This window comes from Salminus brasiliensis, chromosome 14 (genome assembly GCF_030463535.1).
Source record: "Salminus brasiliensis chromosome 14, fSalBra1.hap2, whole genome shotgun sequence".
In the NCBI taxonomy this organism is placed as follows: Eukaryota; Metazoa; Chordata; class Actinopteri; order Characiformes; family Bryconidae; genus Salminus; species Salminus brasiliensis.
This window is the reverse complement of record NC_132891.1, coordinates 12,956,378-12,969,008: the sequence shown is the minus strand read 5'-3', so window position 1 is coordinate 12,969,008 and position 12,631 is coordinate 12,956,378. Positions and strand designations below refer to the sequence as shown.

The window sequence follows — 12,631 nt, the reverse complement described above, 5'->3', positions numbered from 1 at the left end:
ATGACCACACTGAAACTTAAAGTTGAAAAGGACTGAAAGGATCTGCTGTCTTATGCTGTTTTACTTGCTTCAAACCTGAGACTTTCTATGTCTTATTAAGCATTCAGTGGCCTGGTCAGTTTGACAAGTCCTCTGACCTTGCTCACTGACCTTTACAAAAACTAAAAGAACTAACCACCCTCAATGAAATACCATGTAGTTAAATGGTTTACTGCAGTTAATGAAAACCGTGGAGCCTGCATAGAGACTGGTGTGTTGGTGGATAGGCATAGATAGATAGATAGATAGATAGATAGATCACTTTATTTATCCCATGGGGAAAGTCAGTATAATAGGCATTATTACTGTTTCTATCTAAGTTTATAACTAAATCTTTATTGTTTATATTATTTTCACAGATTTATAATCAAATTGTCCTGAAAGGATGTTAAAAAAAAAAGCCGTTTAGAAACACTAACTAAAATGTGAGCCAAAAAACGTTTAACTGATTAGTTAAGATCGTTTGATTGGCTGTATCTTTCCATCGTTCCCACAATACCTTTAGATAAATAGAGAAAGTGTCATTACTTAACAACACTATCTGACAGTAAGCTTGAGTAAATGGTTCATTCATAAAGCCTATGCCTTGCTCTTTCAGCCACTGAGAAAAAGAGCAATTTGTTATTCCAGAGACCAAACATGGTCAATCAGTCGGACCACGAAAAACCACACATGCCTTTTAAACAAAATCTCCTGTCCAGTGATGTCGAGAAATGACCAAAACTAGCCCATAGCCCATATCATCTCCCTCCATTACTACCCTTTTTACCAGCAGGAACATTACAGAAACAAAAGAGAGAGTTTTGGCCTACATCCACCTTCTGTCTTCTGCACTGAAAAAAGAACACAGAATTGGCTTGTGAAAAGGCACTGTCGCAGTGTGCATGTCCTGTAAGCTTTCAAAAAGTTGCAACTCCTCAGAGGGAAACTGGGGTCTGCGTAAACTATCCCTCTAAAACGGAAGAGCTCTGTCATGTAGGAGCAGCCAGGTCTCGTTAATGAGTAAAAGAGGCTGAAATTGCTTCGAACTACAGGGCCAACTAGTTCTGGTTTCAGTTCACTAAAAACAGCTATTCAGACCACACAGCTGCCAGTGTCTTCTATAAAGCTGGAAATTCTGTTCCATTGTAAAAGGTCTTCAGCATGAAACAGCGAAATGAGATTCACTCTGGCTGACTGACCTTTATTGCTGGCTTAAAAAAAAACATGGTGTAACTCACTATGAATCATTTTTCACACTCGTCAGACTGCTCACTGAAATAAGCAGATATAGAGTTTTCACAGAAACAAACATTACTGTCATAAAAGTTAAAAACCACCAGTTGAACTAATTCACCAGTTGAACACCTTATATAACCTAACCTCAAATTCATGTTGATGCTCCACTGATTTTTAAAAGACAGAAAAACAGGGAGTAAAGTGCTACTCCAGGCTCTACACATTCCCATTCTCATCTTCCAACTTCCCTCAGAACCTGCAGCGCTGTATGCCTAATAGAGGCCCACTATATCCCAAATATTAATCTGTAACCAGATATTGTGAAGCATCTGAAGTATTTGCATTGTCTCTCGCTCTTCCGGAGAGCAAGACCAAACAGTAGCCAAGAAGAAATATGATCAAGAACAAGACTGGAGAGATAACATGATTCATCCTGTTCAATACTATAATACGCAGGTGTGTACACTCCTGATGATTCATCTTGCCTCCAGTTTTGAGATTTGTCTGGTCTCCAATTTTCCCAAAGCACCATAGCGTTGAATGATTCTTAAATGCAAAAGGCAGCTCAGTTTCATGACAGCCTTTGTGCTGCAGTGCATTTGATCTGGCAGGTCATAGTAATTAAAGAACTACTCTATGGTTTTGCCCTTGGTCAAATTACACATTTTTTTCTGTTAATTTTGAAGTATTCTGTAAACTGAATGCATAGTTATGCGTATCTTATCTAATGAATATCTTTCGTAACATTCAAACATAAAAAAAAAAAAACTGTAGCCTGTGCAGATGTTTAGACACCCTAAGTGCTGCAAAGGCTCTATTTAATGTGTGAACTAAATGCTGTCTATATAGAAACATGAGGTTTTAATATATCACATACTCAGAAGCATACTGTGATATTATTTCTTTATTTATATCCTTTAAAATCCCATTGTTATATAATATTCACTCTCAGTCAAGCAGTCAGGGATGGTAGATCAAACCTCACTGCCTCACTGCACCTTATTCTAAAGTTCCAGTGCTATGACAGTGATATTTTCCTATTCAGTGGGATTAGTGAGATGACCCGAGGCCATCAAAAAAAGTCACTGGAAATATGTTTGATGACGTTTGACGCTTGTTTTGCTTGATGTTCACCTTTGAACTTCTTTTGAAGGACACAAGTTTAAAGACTGTCCACTCTAATAGCTATGAATGAAAGACACTCTCGCAGGCATTCCTGGGAGGACCATTACACTGCATTTTCACAAGAGTGACGAGTGACGTTCCGGAACTCTCTAATTCTCTACATTCCTCTGAAAATGCCTAACAGCGAGGTACTGAACTCAGATATGACAGCAGGATTTCAAACAGGATAATCAATCAGTCACTAGGAAAAACGTTTGTAGATACCTGCTTATCCAGCATTTCTTCTGAAATCACTGGTATTAATAGGGGATTTGTCCACCATGTGCTGCAGTAACAACCTCTACTCTTCTGAGAAGTCTTCACACGAGATGTGGAAAATTGCTGTGAAGGTCCGAGAACATCTAGCCACAACTGCAAAAGTGAGGTCAGCTACTGATGTTGGATGATTAGTTCTGGATCACAAACCCACAGTGGGGAGCTTTACTCCACTCTAGCTGAGGCTTGACATGGGGCATGGTGACTGGCATGACGTAACGAAATTTGCTTATTTTTAGGGCTGTCTGTACACTTGATTTAGCATGTATATGTTGTAACTATCAGTGTAATGGTGTGATGAAATGGTTTGTTAAGATTTTGTACTGTTTATTACTGTATTAAGTGTTATAAAAGCATAATAATAAATACAAAGACTACCCTAGAGTGTGTTGATCTTGGTGCAAGCTAATATGGTAGCCCAAAGCTAACAGTAGTCATGATACAACAACCCAATATCATGCAACACAATACACTGCAATACAATTTAACATAATACATTACACTGTTATATCCCTACTTGTTTACTGGCATTGGCTAATGTGAAAATACAAAAATTTCAAAAGCTTATTTTTAAAAAGTAGGACAATAACACCAAGAACCAGCAGATTATGCAAATTTTGTACATTTAACTAAATCCGACTCCCAACTAAGACAAATGCTTTATTCCATACATTTGAACCCATTTTCTAAAATCACCAGAGGAAAATAACATCCAGCAGAGCACATACATGGATTAGGCAGGCAGGATATTTTGACAGCTTCTCTCTAAAATGGGTGTAATTATTTCCTGGTGTTAAAAATATAGCTCTCACATGCAATCAAGCATTTCCTAAGGACACACAAACTTATCTCCATAGGATGTTTGCGTATTTTTGTTTCTGTAACTGCATGTCTGTGTCACAGTCACAGAATACAGACTTATGAAACAGCTCTATTGTACAAAAGGGCTGCATTTAAGAAATTCACTCCTGAAAATAAAGGTGCCAAAAAGGATTCATTGGAACAAACCGACCTTTCAGAGTATTTCCGTATTTTATAGAACCCCCAAAATAGGGTCAGTCATAGGGTCATAAAACACACCACCTGATTTACTGTGGCATTAAAAGCAAATAAAGTAAAATAGTCTTTTCTATAATTTTTTGTCCTTATGCATGTACACTTACCCAGCTTATTAACCAACATACTGTTTTCCAATTGTATACTCTGTTTTATTTGCTTCCATTGAGCATTATAGTTCAGCAGAGACTTGACACTTTGGAGCATTAATATCTCAATGTGGTTCAGCCAATCAAACATAGTTTGGGTGGAAATAGGTTTGTGCTGCTCTAATTCACTATTTCACACTATGCTTTCACTATTAAAAGAATTAACATAGTGCTTAAGTATTTAAGCACTGGAACTTAACTGGCTGCACTTTCTTCACCCTGCCACTTTTGACAGTGGTTGGAAGTAATTATTAAATCTGAAACCATGTTGACAATGTAGGTTAGCCATAGACTTGTTTCTCTGTAGCTATATTTTCCCAAACAGAAGTTCTGCTACTTTTATTAGAATCTGTGGCTCTGAATTGTTTTATTTTGGCACTCAAAAAGGTGGAGTGTTGGTCATTAATATGTCAACTGGCTGTTAATAAGCCAAGTAAGTCACGTCTTGACACATCCTTGATAACACGTGCAGAACTCGAACACATCCTGGTATTTGGACTGTACTTTTGAATGAAACAGTACTTGGTCTGCAGCTGACGACGTTTCACAAGACCACAAAGAACACAAGTACAGTCAAGAACACAGACTGAGAATTGGCCAATAAGTGAAAGCAGCATTTTGTGCAGCAATTGCTGTTTCTTGCTCCTGGGCTCCCCCTAAAGTTGGGGAGTGTAACTCACATTTACACCACAGCTGTAAATACAAATTCCGCTATGACCTCCCCCTCATGAACAGCAGTAAACATGCATTTGAGAGATACAGAACCAACATCTGAAGTGAAACAAGCATGTGGACAAGGGTGAGTAAAAGTACCGGATTTGACTTTGGTAGCGTTAGCAGGTCTTGTTCACGCTCCACCAAAGTTACATAATGTAGCTGCAGCATTCCTGGAAATTCTCCCTATTTTAAGTCAGTGTACCATCAAAATGATTCTGAAGCTGTTTGAAAGGTAAAGTTGCTACATAATGTTGCTTTAGTGTGTCAAAAAAACAAACACACATGTAAAATGAGAGTGTTGGGCTGATAACTGCCACCATATCTCAGGACTTAAATTCAGGACTTAATCTCTGTATGTCCAAGACAGGAACTTTTTCCTTCTGGTAAAAAGCAGAACAAGAGTTAACTTGTGAACTAGAATGTCTGCTCTGAGACTCGTGGAACTCCTTAACCTTCAAACTTGCCCACAGTAACAAGGCCAAAGGTCAAAACAGAGCCGATTAAAGCAATACTTAGGGAAAAGAGCATATTTTCCCATGCTCCGCCACTCCAGCTGTGCTAACAAGGAATTCTGTGGCAGTTTCGGACAACTTGACCAATCTCAAAAACTTTCAGCAGATCATTTTTACAATTTTTTAATCTCATTTACAAATTAAAGAAAACAACTATTCCATTCATTAATTACAAGTAGTGTAGTGGTCAGTTAAATATTTATTTATGGACAAATAGTAAACGCATGCACAGTTTCCATCAAAATATACACTGGCAGTCTGCTCAAATGTTGTTTTTCTGTAATATTCACTGATACATATAAAAATAGAAGTGTTTTTAGCATTTTCTACATCCTCTTCTGTTCTTGATCGGCCTCTAGCTCCTTTGTCATATTTTCATAATGTTCTTACAATGATCTAAATAAACTGTTTCTCACACCGTCTTGACAGCTCTCCCCAGACTTGCTATGGTGGTTGGATTTTGTTTCTCCACACATTTTCAAACATGGTCCCACAAGTTCTCAAAGCTCTTTAAATCCAATGATTGTGTTGTTCATGACAACCTCTAAACTTCCTCACCCCACCCCACACTTCATGATCTTGCAATATCTTGTTGGCAAATCAAGCAACAGATGAACATCAGTGTAAGCGATTATTCTTTGACTGCCAATGTAAGCACTAATCATGAAAAACGAAAGCGCTGAAGAGGTTACTAGGGTCAGCTTTAGGAGCCAAGGGCACACGGCCAAGTTAATATGAAGTGAAGTCATCAAATCCCAGAAATAAAACAGGCCAGGATGTATGCGCTTTCCTTTGCAACAAACCAGCATTTCAGTAGGATTGTCTAAGTTTAAGTGCAGAAACATGACCACAGTGTCTTTTACAATGAATCACAGCTCATGTAGGTAGAAAGCTAATAAGTTAAGAATATCCACCTATGGATATAACTGTACATGTACAGCCTTGAGAAAAAAAGGTTATCATAACCCTTATTATCTATGTCTGCTACTAGATGCTACAGTACTATTGCATTGAACTGGGAAAAGACAAAAATAAGAAATGTGAAGTAGTTAAAAAAACGTTTGAAGAGTATATAGGATGTCTTTATAAGATTTTATAAGATTTCCAGGACTCAAGACATAGACAGATATAAGTTCAATAATATTATAGATATTGTTGCTGTCACACAAAAAAGACATATCTCCAAAAGGTCAACGTTACAAACCCCCCCCCAAAAAAGGATGATTTCTATTGGTCCATTAATCACAGATTTTTGAAACAATGAAAAAAAAAAAAAAACAACTGCATTCACATTATGTCAAAATGTGGAAAAATTGCCTTGGTAAAAATAGAAATACAAGGGTTTACTTTCGGGACATATATCCCTCATATGTCTGTCTATCTGTCTGTCTCTCTATCTATCTGTCTAAAACAGTGGTCACCAACACTCCTCATGGAGAGCTACTGTTTACTGCAGGTTTCAATTCCAATCCAAAGCTCACACCCCATTCAGCCAATCAAGGATTTGTTAAGGCAGTAATTAGATCAGGTAAGGTGAATTGGTATTGGATTCAATGCCTGCAGGTGCCTAGAGCTGATCATTAAAATATGATATATCATATAAAAATATAAAAATGATATGTGATGATTTCTGTATTGTAATCCAGAGTAGCCGAATGTTTAGGTGATGCTGGACTACTCCACTAAAAATGTTATTCCTATCAATCTACAAAAACATGTAATATATATTAGAAAGCTGATTCAGATGGACATGGCCCTAAATGTAACACTTTACAAATGTTAATGGTAATCTGCAAACAAATCTATATTGGCGCATCCACACATTCCAGTCATGAGAATAAGCTAGGAAAAACCTAGTCTCACTGAACACCAACTAACTCCTGTCTCACATCCAGCTTCTATCCGCACAGCAGCTGAAGCCTGTGCAGCCTGTGAGGTGCAACTAGTTTTTGGGATCATTTGGGAAGAAACTAAAGTCAGTTCTCATAACAATACTTGAGTGCAGGGGAAAGTATCATTTTCTATGTAAATGATGAGGTAACAGTGAAAATCCATTAAAGTTAAATTGACTGGCCTGAGTAAATGTCACTTGCTACTCCCCCGTGTTGAAGACTCTATAAGCCTGTGCTTATAGAGAGTGTGAGGGGCTAAACGCCAAATGTATTCATGAAATGTGTTCATGTTCATGTTCACAGAGAGTTTTTCATATAAAAGTTTATGTAGAAGTAAGTACTTGTTCCTCACCTGCTCACTTGGTACCGCCTAACTCCCCTGCTCTCCTCCAGCGGCGCGTCCCGCCGTTTAAGAACTTTATCTGACTTCATGCTTACGGTAGTCCTCAAGAGGGAGGCGCTGACTGTTCCCACCCGTTTTCCGACAAGCCCAGGAGCCGTTTGGATAGGATTGGCCTCTGGTGTCCCGCCTCCTGCGCTGCGATTGGGTGGACGTTCACATCAGCCAATACTAACACGAAGCGCGAGCTCATCTAATATCAGCCAATCAAAACAAGAAACGGAAAACGGGTGGATAAAAAAAACACGACTCAGCAGGGAGGAGTTGAGCAGCGTGTATAGCACAGTGCATCAACTACGCAGGCGCAGTAGAGCTACCAGCTGAAAACGCTGACAGCTTTCCCTGTTCAGTTTCTGATGATGTTTACAAGAACAGTTTTATTCTGAAATTGTAAAAGTAAACACTGTAAATAAAGCTAAGTAACCATGTTATATATATATATATATATATATATATATATATATATATATATATATATATATATATAATATTGTCATTTTCCACATTGAGAGTGTATTCTTTACTAATGTGTGTTTAACTCCAGGTTGGCAGTCAGCTAAGGGTAACGTTAGTCAGTTTGTCTTCAAGGGGCCGAGTCCCTTGTGTTACCCTTCCCTGGATGCTGGCTCTGAAAAGGCCTGGCTTGCATAGCATCCCGTATTCCCATAACTAGCAGAGTCTTGCAGTGATGTCCTGCTCTCCAGTATCAACAACACCATGTTGTCAAGAAATCACCCTCACATTTGACCAATTTGCTGTTTCTTTTTTTTTTAGTTCGTTTGTTACCGTATTTGACTGGGTCTTACACAAATGGTCTGGGTTTACGTAGATTTTGAAAACACAAAAACGTTTTGTGGTTTTGGAATTGGCCCATTTTGCAGCTCTGTTTTTGGTTATGGTTTCTTTTGACATTTCAGGGCACCTTTAACAAGTTAAAAAAATTAAAAATGCCTTTTGTAGCTTGTGTTCAAAAATATTCGTGAAATAACAGTGATCTTTCAAATGAATGTGTCAAACCTTTGTTACCTTTGTGCAGTAACATCATGCAATACAAGAAAAAGAAGTGCAGGGAAAGTATTCTGCCAGTAAGAGTCACCTAAAGTTTATTATAATTCCAGTTATGGTAGAATATAATTCTTCTGTCGATTAGAAACTGCCTCTTATTCCTGAAACGCAGCACAGATGTAAAAATACTCTCTTTTAAAAACCCACAGGTCCTACACTATCATGAAAAAAGGCTATTGTGCACCTTGAGTTTTTGTATCATTTTAATAAACTATTTTTTACATAAAAAAAAGGTCAAACAGAGTGTATGGCAGCACAGCAACCTGAAAACACATACACACACAATTGCAACATAATATAGCACAGAGAAAGAAAATAAGAGCTCTAGTCTTCACTTTAAGTATGTTATATCCCAAGGACGCAGCATTGACTGGATTATGAGGAGGCAGAGAAGTAGCTGTTAAAAGATGCATTAGGGCATGAATAGCAGGGGTTAGAGGTCAGGTAAGCATGCAGAGGCTGCACATTTAAACTTCCGTCCCAATACATAAATTCAAAGACTGAGGCAGCTTGAAGTTTTTATAATGACCTAAAGCTCCTTGAATATTTCCCACAAGGTTTTAAAAGGAACCAGTCATTTAGTGTGACGTTTTGAAGTCCACATACTGTGTATTGAGTTGTATAGTCATATAATTGCTTAACAACAATAGTATTGTTCTACTTCTATGTAAATCATCATGTTTAAACTGTAAATATCATGTTTGCATGGTTAAACCAAAACCTTGCATCTCCAATTTTGGGGTTAAATCTTGTTTAGCAATTCTAGGCACTATAAACATTGTGTGGATATTTAATGCTCTGTAGACCAGCAGTAATAACTCCATTTTAATTCCTAAACACTTCAAGGCTTATTACACCTCTCAAGGGACCTCTGTGAAAAATAATGGGGCTGTTCTTTGTTAATAGAATTGTGTAATAAAACGTACGGCCAATGGCCAGTGACCATTTAATTGACTTACATTGAAAGCTGAGAGCATTTTTTACTTTGGTAGTAAAAAAGTTAAACCTGGCAGATGTTGTTCACATTGCGTCAAAATTCTGTGATGAATGGACCAAGAGAAATGCTTCAAAATGATTTCCATTGAAAAGTAAGAAGGTTCCTGTGAAGTTGCCATTTGGAGAAGGTTTTGTATGACTGTGATGTAATGCATAATACGACATAATATTCAAATATGTTTGAATGTTTTTCCTATTTGATCTATACTTACACAGTGTGTAGATTATTAAACACAATAGTGGAATCCTTCTTTGGTGCTACGTAGACTCTTTTATTTCTTAGTTCCAGAAGAAACATTTAAACAGGCAAAGATTTATGCACTCAAATGGTTCTTTGTAGTGTCATGGTGCCACAAGAGCTCGGTTGTACTCTCGTTTATACTCGAGTTTTTGCTTGTCTGTTTAAAAATGCCCATATGTTGTTTTGTGTGCATGAAATGAGAAAATGTTAGAGTTTAAAAGTTAATTTAAAAGTTACAATGAAGTGAAGTAAACCCTCAATTCCATTCATCGGCAATCTCATTCTAATACAACTACCAATTCAGTGTTTATAACTAGAGCAAATTTGAGAACTGTGAACAAATCATTCAGTCCTGATACCTGACAGCTGTTTCCCGACAGCTTTTAGCCAATGCTAGTACATTGAAGCCTGATCACTGTGTGTTGACAACTAGAGTCAACAAAAAAAGAAATGAAGGCTACAGTGCCTCTTACTCACCACGTCAATAACCTATTGCCACCTTGTGGCACTGAAATGGCAGCACACACAAACACACACACATTAAAAGGCTACACAGAACTTTTGATCTTGTGCTAAAACTAACAGTTCTATTAGAAAGCCTTTCTAGGACTTTTGTGATACACTGTAATAAAGCGCTGTAAAATAACAGCAATTGTACAACAGTATTATTCTGTTATTCTTAAAAACATCTCTCGATGTAATATTTTGTATGTAAATGAACAGCCAGTATTATCCTGTTATTATCCTGTTATCCTGAGGTCTTGGTTTTCATCTTCGTAATGAATTAGTTAATTCAGCACAAGTCAGAGTTCTCTCAGTTTTAGTTTGCTCTCAGTCAGCAAAGAGGTGTGTTAAAAGGGGATGGCGTTAAATTGCTAGTGCTGAATGTAACTCTGAAAGTGTTTAATTAATACGGAACATCTTTTTGTATCAATGCTGTTGGGTACATAGTTTACACTCTGACATGTGGTGTGAGTGATGATATCAGGCTACATAGAGGGTGGGCTTAACTTTAAAATTTCTGTGTGGAACATTGCTCAAGTGTGTTTTAAATCTGTAAATGAAGTAATACTACAATACTTAAGTACTGTATTACATTATAAAGTGTAAACGAGGAGGTATTACATACAGAGAAACAAATGCACTACAAAAAAGGCAATTTTAACGCTGCAAACCAATACTTACCAGGGTGAAGAACAGATGGATGGAAACATTTATCAATCTGTCCTTAAAAGCAATTCCTACCTGCTTACAAATCACAGCCTATCACTACTTATACATCAGAAAAAAAATAATATTGTGGAAACAGTTCATTATTTAATTGAAAAAGGTCAAATGTCATATATCTTACAAAATCATTACACTTAAAATTATATTTCAAGTCTTTTTTTGTTTTTTTTTATTTGTCCAGGGTTCCTTTGCCACAAATTACTGCATCAGTGCGAAGTGGTGTGGAGGCAATGATCTTGTGGCACTGCTAAGATGTCACTGAAGCTCAGTTTGCTTTGATACAGGCCATCAGCTCACCTGTATTGCTGGGTTGAGTGTTTCTCATTTTGCTCCTGACAGTATTACATAGATCCTCTATGGGGTTCTGGTCCAGAGAATTGGCTGGCCATCAAGCAGAGTAATATCAGGGTTAGCAAACCATTTGGTGGTTGTTTTGGCACTGTGGGCTGGTGCTGCTGGAAGTCCTGCAGGAAAAGAAAATCAGCATTTCTCCATAAAGCTTATCAGCAGATGAAAGCATGAAGTGCTCTAAAATCTCTTGATAGACGGCTGCGTTGACTTGATATAACACAGTGGACCAACATCAGCAGATGAAATTGCACCCCAAACCATCATAGACTGCGAAAACCTTACACTGGACTTTAGTCACCTTGGATTTGCTTCAGACTGTAGGACCTTGATTTTAAAATGAAAGTAGCCACTTTTCTGGATATGTTTGCATGTGCTGTTTCTTGATGCACTGACACCAGCTTTAGTCCAAGGTCTTGAATGAACGTCTATTGATAGTCGCTTCAAGGCTGCGGCCATCTCTGTTGCTTGTGCACCTTTTCCGACCACATTTTCCCCTTACAGATAACCTTCCATTAATATGTTTTGACAGAGCACTTAAAGAACAGCCAGCCTTTTCAGCAATGACCTTAAACACATAAAGCTTAAAATTAAAAATTGAGATACTACATTTCTGATTGTTGTGAGATAAGCCATGTTGATCTAAAGTATAAACGGCTTGAAATATATAATGTTTCATGTAATAAATAACAAAAATGACAGTTTACCCTTTTGAATTCAATTATTAACAAAACCTTTCACAATATTATATTTTTTAGAGTTATTAGCACGCCCACTTTCAAGAGTTTCTTCCGCCTTTGTGTTAGTATTTCTGGTCATTTTGTTTCTCATTGGCTATAGTTGTATCATATTAAAAGTCTAAAGTGGGCTACTTCAAACAGGTTGTTAAACATGTTTTATTATTTTATTTCAAGATATTTAGATATTAGATATTTAGAGATATTTAGCAGTGTTTCTCAACCCTGGTTCTGGGGGCAAGCTGTCCAGCATATGCTTAGTGGATTCCCTGCTTTAACACACCCCTGCAACTCTGAAAGGACTCATTATCTCATTAGATCACATGCATGAGCTGCATAACCAATGAATTACTCTGGGTAAAGATGTTCTGGTGTTGGTTACTCCTCAACAAAAGGAACAGGCGTGAGGACGTTTGGTTGGATATTTAGATTTAGCACCCTTAACCATAGATGCAGTTCATCTTCTTTAGATGACTTCACTTTGATCTTTCTGTTGTGTCCATAGCACTATTGTTCAAGAAACACACTCTAATGAGCATATTATACTACTTATTTTGATTGTGATCTACTGTATATCAATGTATCTGCTGT

General features: G+C 37.4%; 1 protein-coding gene across 1 annotated transcript in view; it reads right to left on the bottom strand.

The window, feature by feature from the left end:
* Positions 1-7,426, bottom strand: part of lamb2l (laminin, beta 2-like) — a 54,767-nt gene extending 47,341 nt beyond the window's left edge. Inside the window, exon 1 of the mRNA XM_072656490.1 lies at positions 7,376-7,426. The gene's annotated coding sequence lies outside the window, so the exon portion shown is untranslated. The remainder of the gene's footprint in view (positions 1-7,375) is intronic.
* Positions 7,427-12,631: the final 5,205 nt, after the last annotated feature.